This window comes from Oryctolagus cuniculus, chromosome 3, assembly GCF_964237555.1.
Source record: "Oryctolagus cuniculus chromosome 3, mOryCun1.1, whole genome shotgun sequence".
NCBI lineage: Eukaryota > Metazoa > Chordata > Mammalia > Lagomorpha > Leporidae > Oryctolagus > Oryctolagus cuniculus.
This window is the reverse complement of record NC_091434.1, coordinates 179527864-179533863: the sequence shown is the minus strand read 5'-3', so window position 1 is coordinate 179533863 and position 6000 is coordinate 179527864. Positions and strand designations below refer to the sequence as shown.

General features: G+C 42.8%; 1 protein-coding gene across 1 annotated transcript in view; it reads right to left on the bottom strand.

Annotated features, from left to right (window-relative positions):
- The window catches only part of LOC138849079 (putative neuroblastoma breakpoint family member 5), a 45274-nt gene continuing 39274 nt past the window's right edge, over positions 1-6000 (bottom strand). The window contains exons 15-16 of the mRNA XM_070071370.1: positions 3550-3754; positions 1-764 (exon numbers count right to left, since the gene is read on the bottom strand). The gene's annotated coding sequence lies outside the window, so the exon portion shown is untranslated. The remainder of the gene's footprint in view (positions 765-3549; positions 3755-6000) is intronic.

Here is a 6000-nt window from a genome sequence, read left to right as displayed (position 1 = left end):
AATAAAAGGTATGTTCATTTACACTGTAGAAAGTCAATAGATATTAGGATATCAAAATAATTAATATAGAAAATTTCCAATGGGCACAAATGAATATAAGAAGTAATCCAGGCAGAGATGAGCAATTGGTGGTAAAATTTCTGCAGAAAGATCAATACAGAACAGGGAATCTATACATTCTTCAATCGCCACTCTCCACATTTTTGATAATAAAAAAGTAAAGTATCTTTTGGATACAGATGAAGGTGACTATTTAACTTAATATCCAATCCCAGTGTGACTATAATGTTGATGGACAAACTGTCCATGCTTTGCCTCCTGATGTGATGTAACAGGAAGTTATAGCACAGCATTAACTATCTGGTGAAATGTTTAGGGTAAAGTGAATCATGATGAAACTGTCAAATTCCTGAGACCAGAAACTGATGTGTCCTCCAAAACACATTGCATCTATCTGGAGGCAAAACTTGCCTGGCTTAGTGTGTTACTTACTTCTGTTTTTTGCCAGATCTTATTCTTTATGTGATAAGAATTGAGACGTGCCCAAGTTAAGGTCTCAGGCCTAGGTGTCCTTAGGTAGTAACCATAATATGAGACTGAAACAATGTCTTCCATCCTGTTGGAGAACAAATCTTGAGTGGATAGGGTAGGACATGACTGGATTTTCTATCAAGGTGTTGCTCATCAAAGAGGAAAGCTACTTTTCCTGGCACACTTTCATTGTATCCAGCACAGGTCCCCATATCTCCATCAGTTCCTGGTATCTGATAGAGAGAGAGAGAAATTCAATAAGAGGTCAGGCCTTGCTGATAGCTGAGTCTGTTGGGATTGCCCAGTAGTGACAGAGGCCAGAGACAAAGAGACAAACATGTGAAGATGAGCTTCAGGTTGACTGAAGTGGGAAAGTGATACCTACAAGGTAGAATGCCTCCCTAAACCTATAGTTCAGCCTGTGTGCAGAATATGGGAGTCCTGTACTCTTCTAACTAGAAGCTGGTCATATCACCCATTTTCCTCCTAAGCCTCTTCCATGGTCTTGAGCAAAAAAATGTCTTTTCCCATCTCCTAAGGATAGGTATTCCTAGCACCAATCATGCACATTCAGAAAGACAGATGAAAGAGAAAGGACCTCTTTCAGTGAAATAAACTATCACAGTTCTGTGTCCCAGAGGGAAGAATAGGTGACTATGGGAATAGCTGTAGACATGTGACCCAATGGTAATCTCAGAAATATCCAAGTCCAGTCTGTCCTTTAACAAAAGAGATGTAAATAAAGGCATAAGACTTGTTTTTGACAACTATGGCACTAGAATCCATGTCTCCAGCTCTTTTTTTTTTTTTAAATTTGAAGGATGGAGAGCAAAAAAATCCAATCTGGAAGCTTCCACAGTCATAAGAGGCCGCTGAGTCACCTTGAGTAGATAGGAATATGGCCTTCCAGAGAAATCTGGTAAGTGATTTTACCCAGGAGAAAAAGGAGTAAAATCAAACTCAAAAGGGAGTTAACCAAGAGGACAGGAAATTGAACCTTGGCCTTGCCCTGTCCATTAAAGGCAGAATCTCCGGTATTGGGTCAAAGCATCCAAGCTAGTTCAAAGGTCACCCAGAGTTTACTAAAAAGCGTGATTTTGAACTGCTCAGTAGTCCTCACCTGCTTTCTACCATTCCTTTCCTTTCCTTCCACCTATTCAAACATGAACTTCATTCCCCCTGGCCTTCAATAGTCTCATCTTCCCTCTGACAGTCTGAGGGAGGTCACTCTCCTTCTCACTTTAACTTGCCCAGGGCAAGGAGTCTCCTTCTCAGTTTGAATCACCTGGACCTTGTTTATCTTCTTGGATCTTCATGGGTTTGCCTGAGTTAACTCACTACAATGAGCTGCTCAGTTTGGTGCTCTTATGTTCAATAACTAACTCATTCCCTTTTTTATTCTATTTTATTCAAAGTATACATGTTTCATGTATACAAATTTAGGAATATGATGAGACTTCCCAATCTACCCTCCCTCCAACCCACACTCCTATACTTTCTCCTCCTTCTTCTCTTAATCCCTCTCTTACGTTTTATAATTATCTACTTTCAGTTTACTTTATACTCATAAGATTAATCCTACACCAAGGAAGAATTCAACAAACAGTAAGAAGAAAAAAACACTGTTTCTCAACAATAGACACAAGGGCTATAAACAATCATCAAACCACAAAATGCCAAAAAAATTCATTTTCTAGATTTTTACCTGAATATTTGAAATTGGCATTGGGAGACCAAAAAGACAAGTCAGAATGTCTACGCATGTCATGCTCTACACAGTTTTGACCTGTCCTTTATGTCTATTTTTGAAAATAATATTTTGTGTGAATATTAGAGGGTTGTCTTTTTTAAAACATTCATTTATTTATTTGAAAGACAAAGTGACAGAGAGAGGGAAAGACAGAGAGAGGGAGAGACAGAGACAGAAACAGAAACAGAGGGAGAGAGAACAAATCTACTGATTCACTACTCAGGAGTGCAGAACTGGGTGGCAGGGACCCAAATATTTGGGTTGTCATCCACGTCTATCCCAGAGCCATTACTATGAAGCTGATTGCAAGCACAGTAGCCAGGATTTGAAGCAGCACACCAATAAGGATGCAAGCATCCCAAGCAGTGGCTTGACTTGATGCGCCACAATGCCCTCCCTATGTTTACTTTATGACCAATGTTTCCTTATTGGTCCCTCTAATGAACTCTGCCTAACTGCAGCTTGAGTGTGTCCCTGAAGTGTGGCCACTGGGTCATGGTAATCCCTTGAACATTGGATCTGAAGACAAACTTGACTCTAGGTCTATAAGAGGGATAATGAGGACCGCAGCTATGGGAAAAGAGCAGAGCTCAGAGTGCAGCCAAGCAGATGGAGATGACAGTGACTGGTTGGCAACCCATGTGTAGTGACAGGAGGATTTAGGCAGGGCAGGCATGCTCTGGGAAGCTGGTGAATTTCCCTTCTTTCTCCCATTTACGACACTTCCCATTTTGCATGTTCACCAAGACCCTACCAATCGTGCACCTTCAACACTCAAAAAGTGCCCAGAATGACCGGACCCCTCCTGCCGCAGTCCCTTCCCAGGCAGATCACAGCCCAATTGATGACTCCCACACCCCATGTCCTGGCGGCCACACCAGGTGACGCAGAAGAAACTGAAGTTAGGATACCTTTTAGAGACCCAGGACCCACTCCCCTACTGGACATCTAGCTCTGCAGCTTTCTCCACCTCCCTTTGTTCTCTCATTGGCCTAATAGAAAACTGTGACTTTGCATCTTGGACTCTTCCCCTATTTCTATACTGAAAGAAGTCAAGAACCAGGACACATTACCCTGCCACTGCAAGTGGAAAATAGAGGGAAGACCAGACAGAGGTTACAGCAGATGATGGAAAGACCAAGTTGGGGAGAGAAAAAACGGGGGGAAATGAGGTAAAGCACCCACATATACAGCAATACAGAACAAATGCACACTCACATATACAGCAGTACAGAATAAATGCATCTAAGAGTGACAGCTGTGATTACCTCTGCACCTCAAGTTGAAAACCAGGGATACGGTATGATAGTCTCCATTTGGTAAAATGATGTTTTCTTTGGATCATCTTTTTCAGGACATCGGAGCCCTCAGGGTGGCCACTGACTTGACTTGCATGGCTGCTGGTAGTTGACCCCTCAATAGTATTATCCCTCTGCTTGGGACTGCTCCCAAGACAGCCATCAGTAACGGGCTCTGAAAGTGAAACCATAGACAACAATATCCACTATTACATATGACCTTACTGTGACACACTCTTCTACCAAGGTGGGCACCGAATAAGCAAAGTGACCCTGTACAAGGAAGTCCAAGGGGTAAGAGAAGCCAATAGAGATGCTTTTGCGTTTCCTTATCATTGGTCTTCCTTACAAATGCATTCAGGATAAGACTGCCAGTAGGCAAACCTACTGCTGTCTGACAAAAAAACACTGAAGCAAATTGGAGCAAATGAAAACAAAGAGTTCTCAGATTCGTAGGACAAAAGCGAGGGCTAATCATACTATACAGAGGCATGCCACTAGGAGTAGAGATGTCACCTTAAAATCAAGTCATATCAAAGTCATAAGGAAAACCCATCAGAGCAAAAATATAAGGAAAATTGGAGATTAAAAACGTGTATCATTATATACTTCATATGAGCATACTATATATAACATTACTGAAAAGAACATGGTATATATCATGGAATACAGGAACATACATGTATAATTTGGAGTGTTCTTTAAAAAGGTTATGAAAATACATATTGTGACCAAACAGTGCATGGATTTCAAAATGTTTCTGTGACATACAGAACTCATTTTTAATTCCATTTTCCATGAACACCTTTTTAAACATTTTCATTTCATGGAAAAGCCAAGAAAGACAGATAGACAAGAATGTCAGAGGGAGAAGGAGGAATCACCCATGTGCTTTTTCACTCCACAAATACCTGCAACAACTGAGAATGGGCTAGGCCAAACCCAGGAGCCAGGAATATTATCCTAGCCTCTCACATCAAGGGCAGGCAGCCAACCGAGTCATCACATGCTGCCTCCCAGTGTACACAGGAGCAAGGAGCTGGATCAGAGGCAGAAGACAGATTTGTACCAGGTACACTGACAAAGGATATGGACATCCCCAGGGGGTAGGTACCCACTATGTCACAACACCCATGACATTCCATGAACTCCCTGAAGTACTCTCGTGTCACATGTGTGCGCATGTCTGTGTGCACACATACTATATGGAAATATGACCTTAACTGGGGATTTTGGAAATTTGGACTCCAATATTCTGACAGCTTTGACAATAGGTTGGAAATAAAAGAAAAACAAGAAATTTAGTAAGAGTGAGAGAAATGTATGTTGTCAGTAATACAACCTGCTACATGCCATGTGGAAAGCACAGTGTGGTTGGTGTGAAAATCTGCAAAGCCCTTTCAAAGTTCCCTAGACTACAGAGTGTTGCCTGGAGCCTACAGGTGCTTAGTCAAGCACCCCTGGAACTGAGCAGGAAGAGAGTGACTGAGCCAGTGGTGAGCTATGGCTGGTACTGTGGGAGTCCAAGGAGAAGGAAAAGATCAGGGGAAGAGAAGAGGACCTGGGAGGGACAAGGTATCATGGCACAGGGCAGGTAGTACGCATGCCTGCCTCCACTGAGGCACTGAGCATGCCCAGGAGCCCTCCACAAGGTGTCAACTGGTCATCATTGTCTCATGAGACATATTCCTCCTCCTGAGCACACCGGTCCCTTCCTTTCTAGAAGGTGGGTTTCAGCAGACATCAGCCACAGGCAACCACAAGGACTCCAGGAGGAGAAATTAAGAGAGGCAGGTTTGAAAAGGATGGGCAGGATCCAGGTAGAATGGGCAGGAGGGGCTCAATTTTAAGGAAATCAGAGCAGAAGTGGATCCTTGTGGTAAACTGAGGACGTGGCCATGGAGATGAGTGGAGCTGATAAATTCCATGGAGTCAGAAAGGAGCCTGATGTGGCCACTTCATGTATGAAGGCTCCTGTTCATTTCAAAAAGAAAGGGAACCAGAAAAATAAGTTGAATCAATCAGAAGACCAAGGTGAGGGCCGAGGATGTACACTGAAAAAAATAGCCTCACACCCTATGGCTGCAAGTGTCTGACAGAGGAAAAGTGGCTTAGAGGGGAATGTTGAAGAAGCAAGAATGACAGGAGAAAGAGAAAGAAGGAAAGAAAAAGTGGAAGGGAGGGAGGGAGTGGGGAGGGAAGAAAGGAAGGAAGGGAGGAAGGGAAGGAGGAAAGGGAGGGAGGAGGGAGGGAGGGAGGGAAGAAAACAAAGAAAGAGAAAATGAAAGAGTAAGTCACCCTCTTAGTCCCTAGAAAGTGACACCAAAAACATGGCTGATCTACAGGTGGAACGTATGTACAAGCTCACTTTGTTACTTTTCAACTATATGCAAACTGAAACAATGGGTCACTAAACACCTA